The 7,642-nt window shown below is 38.9% G+C and overlaps 1 pseudogene; it reads right to left on the reverse strand.

Moving 5' to 3' along the window:
* Nucleotides 1-2,530: 2,530 nt before the first annotated feature.
* Nucleotides 2,531-2,770, reverse strand: LOC150012968 (MORN repeat-containing protein 2 pseudogene; annotated as a pseudogene).
* Between the last annotated feature and the right edge of the window lie 4,872 nt (nt 2,771-7,642).

The following is a 7,642-nucleotide window of genomic DNA, read 5'->3' on the forward strand; positions in this document are numbered from 1 at the left end:
TTCTCCCCCACTCCCCTCCCAGATGATAACCCTCCAAATGATCCCCATACCTATGATTCTGTTGCTATTCTGGTTTGCTTAGTTGGATTTTGTTCTCATTTTTGATTCAGTTGTTGATAGTTGTGAGTTTGTTGTCATTTTAGTGTTCATAGTTTTGATCTTTTTATTAAGTCCCTTTGACATTTCATATAACAATGGCTTGGTGATGATGAACTCCTTTCACTTTACCTTGTCTGGAAAGCACTTCATCTGCCCTTCCATTCCAAATGATAGCTTTGCTGGATAGAGTAATCTTGGTTGTAGATTGCTTTTCATCACATTGAATACTGCTTGCTGGCCCCTTCCCACCTGCAGAGTGTCCTCTGAGAAAGCAGCTGATAGTCCTATAGGCACCCCCCTGTAGGCAACTCTCTGCCTCTCTCCTGCTGCCCCCAGGACTCTGTCTTTATCTTTCACCTTTGGCATCTCAATCGTGATGTATCCTGGTGTGGTCCCCTCTGGGTCCAGCTTGCCTGGGACCCTCTGTGCTTCCCGGACCTCTATGTTCATCTCCTTTGCAACATTTGGGAAGTTTTCCTAATTTTTTTCAATTCTTGCTTCCTCATTCTGCACTGGTTGACTGTTTTTTTCTTCCTTATGTTCCAAATCATTGATTTGAACCATGGTTTCCTTCCCTTCACCACTGGTTTTATGTGGATTTTCCCTCATTTCACTTAGCATAACTTTCACTTCTTTTATGCCTTTGCCAAACTCAAGTGTATCTGTCAAGCCTGTGAGCATCTTTATCACCAGTGTATTGAATTTTGCATCTGTTAGGTTGGCTATCTCCTCGTCCCTTAGTTCTCCCACTGGAACCTTGATCCATTCTCCCTTTTGGGCCATACTTCTCTGTCTCCTCATTCTAACAGACTCCTGTGTTTGTTTGCCTCCGTGTCCCAGTTACTCCTGTTATGTTGTAAGGGGCGGAGCCTTAGGGATTCCTCAGTACTGGACAACCTGTTTCACCATGTTGTGGCACTCTGTGTGGGGGAGGCATCCAAGAGGGAACAATGCCAACTGCCTAGCACTTGCCCCTTTTCCAGGCACCTCTCCCACTTCCACACCAGACTGGCGCCCCTCTAGCTGCTGCCCTGGTCATCGTTCCCAGAGTGCGTGGGTCTGTGGACGTTCTAGGACTGTGGGGGCCCTTTAAACAAGTGGACTCGCTGAGAGACTAGCAGTTTCTGCCTCCACCCCAACTCCCACCGGTTTGCACAGTCAGAAGCAATGAGGCTTGATTTTTCCCGGTGCTGGGACGGTGAGCTACAAAGTCCGATGAGGCTCTGGGAATGCTCCCCAGGTGTTCCTCCTGACTTTTTAAAACCTGTGACTGCACTTCCTGCTGGCCTGCTGCTGCCCGCCACTGCTGCGGCTGCCACTGCCGCTGCCGCTGCCACTGCTGCTATCACCCCACCGAATCCTCTCCAGCCCGGCTCTGCCCCTCCCACCTGTCTGGATGAGTAGTTCTTCTTTATATCTTTGTTCGCTGGACTTCCATGCAGTTTGATTTTCTGGAACTTCTAGTTCTCTCTAGTTTTGAGGTAGTTGTATTCCTTCTTAGTCGTGGAGGGAGATGCAGCAGGTCTGTCTATGCGTACATCTTGGCCGGAGATCCCTTGTAATTCAAGCCTAGCATTGAAGAGAAGTGCAATAATTGTTAAACGAAAGCCAGGGTGGAGAATCTTCTGGTTACATTGTCTTGGACTCACTAACAAACTAAGGAAGAGACTTATTAGCCGGTACCTCTTCCAGTGATTGAGGCCCTGAAAGCCCTTTCTGGGCAACAGAGTTGAGCAAAGGCAAGAGCACAGATTCTGTGACTGCTTTGAATACTAGCTCGAAGCTCAACTATGGCTAGAATGTGAGTGCCAAACACTCAGAGACTGGGTGGTGGTGGCTGGTGCTTTTGTTTCTGTCCCCAGTATTGTTCCTGTTGGGAAAGTTGGTGCTCAGTAACTGTTAAATGAATGGGGAAAATCTTGGCTTCATAGCAACTTTTTTTTTTGTCTTTGCTAAATTATCGCAGGCCAAATAGGGTTTTGGGTGTTGCTTGGTAGAAATGTTTATGCACACTGAGAGTGTTTCACCTCAGGCTCTGCTGGTCCTTTCCATCCCTTTTAAGGCTTTCTGACATCCAGTTTCTCAGGTTGAGTGGTAAGTGATAAGTTCTTGGAGGGCCAGCAGGGGTTGCTCCATGAGCAGTGATCATGATGATATGACAGGAACACAGCTCCCAAACTGTTAGAGCTTGCTCAAACCCAAGAGTGGCACAGCCTGGAAGTGTGGTGAGGTTAATATTCCCTCAACCAATGGGAAATGGAGATGAAGGATAAGTTCCCAACCTCATCATCTTTTTTAAAAAATGTGAATGATGGCTTTATTGGCAGAATTATAATAGAGAGGTGGTGTATAAAGTTATTTCAGATGACAAATTTGTTTTTCTCACAACCAAAAGCTTCAGTTACCACATTAAAACTTTAATGCAGAATGTTTACATGGGTGGCTTTAGTCTCAGACCTAGAGCAGCTGTGAAATGAAAGTTACCACACCATTCTAGTCCTTGGATGTCAGTGTATTGTCCTTCACATTCCACCCTACTTTCATTGAAATTTTCAGTGTACTTTGCCCCATTTGGGAATGTGTAAGCCCCCAGTCTATGAAACATATTGTCCTTAAAGGGTCCTTCATATACTGCTCCTGAAAAATGTTCAAGTCTTCCAAAATCATTCATCTTGTCATCTTTCCAGCTTCCTGCGTAGACAATCACATTAGGAGTGGTATAAATATTTATTCCATTTCTCTCGCAGATTCCAGAAGGTGCTTTTGTACAATGCCAATCATACTTGTCTCCATTTGGAAATATGAACTTTATCTTATACACTTCTGCAGTTGACAGAGAGGTGCTGGAGAGATTTTGTTGACTCTGGGATTTCCCTGGAGTTGCCAGCTGTGGTGAAGTTAATATTCCCTCAACCAATGGGAAATGGAGATAGAGGATAAATCTGAAGTACATTCTATATGGTTCCTCAGAGGATTCCCCAATAGTTCCGGTTGTCCTCAGTACCCAAATAATGACATACACTTTATTGGGTCTTTCTCCCTTCCCATGTGACTCTTCCCACTCTCTCACCCCTAATTCCTGTGATCACCACTTGTATAAATTACCTGCACCAAAGTCCTTTTCTCAGTTTTGTCTTTTGGGGAAAGTTGTACTGAGATGGAATGCAATACCTATCTCTTTGCTCCCACACAAGACACAGAATTGTAATATACATTGAGAAGGAAGATGCATTGTATGTTTTCCTTTTTCATGGTTCTATTTCAACCAGAAAGAAACTATAAGAATCATCCCTGAGAGGAATAATGGAATTATCTAAAACAGTTTTACTGTGTATATTTGTTTTCCTTTCATTTTAGTCATATCTAAATTCTAGAGAAAAATAAGACCAATGTGGTTCCTACCCTTTTTTTAAAAGACTTGTCCCCACTATCAGTTTGATGGCCAACATTTCCAGTGTCCTGTTGACATAACATTGTTACTCTGTGGCCTCAGAGGTAAAGGAAACACAGCTATAACCTCTGAGCAATGAGAGTAAGGAAAAACCTTAAGAGCTAGAAACTATGTTTTGCAACTGTTCAGCTAAGTAGACCAGGTAAAAATATAATGGCAATATTTTTCTACTCATGTCACCCCAGGTTTCAGTGGACATTTTAGACTACTTTTGTGTAAGATTCTATGATACAAGTATATCATAACTCTTACCTGATTCAGGATTGGTTCTTATGAAGCAGAGAGAGTCCAAGGACAAGTAAGAAAATGAATTAAAATGATGCAATCTCTTTGTTTAATCTTATGGCATCATATGATATCAAAGTGAATTTAATTGTTGCTTATTCATAATGCATAGTTATCTCACAAAATGACTTTTAATGACATTTTGCCCTATTGTCATATTGCTTTTTGAACAAATCAGTTTTTTGTTGCTGTTGAAATGACTTTTTTTTCAAGCAAAAGCACACTAAATAAATGTGACGTAACATGATTTTTATAGAAAAAGGAAAACCAATTACTCAATCCCAATAATTTCTAATCAAAGACTATCCTAAGGAAAATTTAAATTGCATGCCCTGTTTTGATGAATCTAAAACATTTTACTTTTTATACACATCAGTCTGCCGTGGCCAGCTAAGGATAGCTTTCACACACTGATTTGTTTGATTTTTAGGAGTTTACTAGCCAATTATTAAATGCAACCATTATTAAAAATTAAATTGCACGTACTTACAATTTATAAAACTATACCAACACCAAAGCAATAATATTCCAAAGTTATCAATACCTAATTATTTTATTTTTCTATGCTCTGATAAAAATAACAATTTAAATCAGAGCATAGATAAAAACAAGATTTTAGTATTACCTATGCTCTGATAATTATTTATATCAATTGTATCTACAAGGTGGAAACATACTATACATAATTACTATTATATACTGAATAGTAGAGAATGATTGAGGAAGTCTTTCTCCAGTATTCAAAGTCTATTTTTCAGTTCAGCAAGAAAGTTTGTAATTGACAATCATGGAAAGTTTGGGGGATGCATCTTCCTTGTTTCACTTTTGTCTTATTAATGTAAACATTAAGTTAAAAAATCAGCTTACGTTCATGTTGGTGCTACACTCATTTATCAATTGCATCTGCAGTTTAGCTATGGGTAAAAGAGGCAAATTCAAATAATGCATTCTTTGAAAATCAGTTCGCTCTGTGGAAATTATAATTAAGAGTGTCATATATTGTTGTGTATAAATTGTGTGTTCCCATTCTTTATGTCTGTGAAAATAACCATAAAATAAAATTATGTTTCCATATGCTTTTTTTCTGAAGAACCAGGTAACCAGCATAGTACTATATGTATAGGTCAAGTGAAAGGGATGAAGAGGTAACATCTTGTAAGACTGATACATGAGTGCATTATTTACACGTGTTTGGAAGCTCTTAAATTCAGATTTTATTTTGCACTGATGGTATTTTTTGTTTGTAACATTTATTTCTTTTTTAAGCAGTTGAGTTAAACACAATCACAAACCCCTAAAAGTTTGAACTATTGAAGACAGTAGTAGAAAGAAAATAATATGGATATACTTCACTTCCTTATATTTTATATACAGCTTCTAAGTCTGTGTTACTTATATCAACTTGCTTTCATTATTTACAAATATATTCTATCTGAAATGGGATGTCTTGGGTTGGTATTGAATTTGCCATGTCTTTTCTCATTAAAATTAGTAAATACTCTCTTTTCAATTAATAGCTTTCCTTTTAGAGAGAGAGGGTTTTCATGAGAAGATTAAGATCGATAGTGAGAGATAGATCTATATTGAAATAACAGACTCGCTTCTTGTTCTGCTATCTAAGCGGGTATTAATATACAGGGTTGACTTTTGTCACCACATTTCTCTGGTTGAGGAATAATTGTTAAGCTGCCTTGGAGTTAATGCAATGCCTGGGAGCTGTGCTTGAACATGGTCTTGATGAATTAACAGGGCTAGAATTATCAAATGTGATGTGTTACTAGTCTTATAGTAAATAGGTTAAACATTCTGTTCTTGTGCAGGAACAGCCCTTCCCACTTCCTGGGAGAGTCATTTCTCACCCTCTGGACAAATATTTAATGTGGATCTAGTAGGGCACAGAACTATGCTAGGTGCCACTGGGGCACACCATTGACTAAATTATTTTTACCCTTGCTCAAGCTGAGTGGCTCAGTTGGTTGGAGCATCATCCCCTACACCAAAAGTTTGCAGGTTCATTCCAAGATAGGGCACAAATCTAGGTTGTGGGTTTGATCACCAGTCAGGGTGTGTATGGGAGGCAGCTGATTGATGTTTCTCTCTCACATCCATGCTTCTTTCTCTTTCTCTTGCTCTCTCTCGCTCTTTCTTTTCCTCTTTCTCTAAAATCAATGAATATATCCTTGGGTGAGAATTTAAAAAATAAAATAATATAAAATATAACTTCTAGGAGATTAACTAGCTCTTTCCATGTTTTAGATAGTCTTATCTGACTCAATAGTGTAGTAAGACAGGTTAGACAAAAAACTGAGGTAATGTTATAAACACATTCACCAAAAAAATAATTTGATCTCTGAGATTATTCAAAGGCTGGTTGGCATTGTTTTGAGGGAAGGTTTCAATAGGATTATTACACATGATTCTGGGTATTATAGGACTAAATAGATGTAAGATACATTCCATGACCTGAAAGAGCTTGAAAGGGAGTTGAGGAGACAGAAAGGTGAATAGTTAATAGCAATACATTGTTCTTGATTTCTTGCAGTCAAAGGTGATATATTATTCCCATTATTTTTTTTTCAGGTAAAATTTACATAACATAACATTCATCATTTTAAAGTGCACAATTTAGTAGCATTTAGTACATTCACAGTACTGTACAACTGTCATCACTATATAGTTCCAGAACATTTTTGTCACCCCAAAAGCAAACTATGTCCCAATTAAGCAGTCACTCCCATTCCCCCTGTCTCCACCCAACCCCTGGAAACCATGAGTTAGTTGATTCTTCCTTCCTTCTTTCCTTCCTTCCTTCCTTTCTTCCTTCCTTCTTTCCTTCTTCCTTCCTTCCTTGCTTCCTTCCTTCCTTCCTTCCTTCCTCTCTCTCTCTCTCTCTTTCCTCTCTTTGTTTATTTCTTTATTATTTCTAGAGAGAGGGAAAGGAAGGAGAGTGAGAGTGAGAGAAACATTAATATGAGAGAGGAACACTGATTGGTTGCCTCTTGCATGTGCCCAGACCTGTGACAGAACCTGCAACCCAGGCATGTGCCCTCACCAGGTAACCCAACTGGCAACCTTTCGCATTGTGGGATGATGTCCAACCAACTGAGCCATTATGGTCAGGGCTAGTCTACTTTTTATCTCCATGGATTTAAGGCTGGTTGGATTTTCATTCTAAATAAAGATTCAAGTCTGGTCCTCCAGTTCTGAGAATACTTTTTATTAGCTAGATGAAATTGGGCAAGACAGTTTGCTTTTGAAAAGTTCAGATGCTCTATCAATTATAGATAATAATACCTATTTCTCTGAAGGCACAGAACTAGACCAGATGGTCCTTAAAACTTACTATAAGCTATAAGCATTAAGATTATGTAATTTCATGGTATTTGTGAAAACTGTAAATCAATGCTTTGCAATACACTGAAGTTTTATTTTTTTGTGACCTTAATAATAAAAGTTGAGCAAGCCATCACAGGCCTTCATTTAAACAAGTATCTTATAATGCCGAATTCACTAAAAATAATAGAGAGAAATAAAACAAATCTCTGAAGTGACCAGTAATTTTTCTGGAAGTACTGTTTCTTTGTGCTGTTAAGGTTTGCATTAGTCATTCCATGGCATGAGGAGAGAAAGAAGTTTGTCATTTTTATCCCATACATTTTTCACCCCATTGGAAGGATAACCTGTAGGGATTCTGAACTGCTGATCTTTGGTTTGATTATTCCTCGGTTACTGAAGGACAATTTTATAAATATAACCAAAGGGAAATATCTGGAAACTCAAATAGTCAATGATGTGACAAAGTAAAAG

The sequence above is a fragment of the Furipterus horrens genome, unplaced genomic scaffold (assembly GCF_987537825.1).
Source record: "Furipterus horrens unplaced genomic scaffold, mFurHor1.1.pri manual_scaffold_4, whole genome shotgun sequence".
Classification (NCBI taxonomy): Eukaryota; Metazoa; Chordata; class Mammalia; order Chiroptera; family Furipteridae; genus Furipterus; species Furipterus horrens.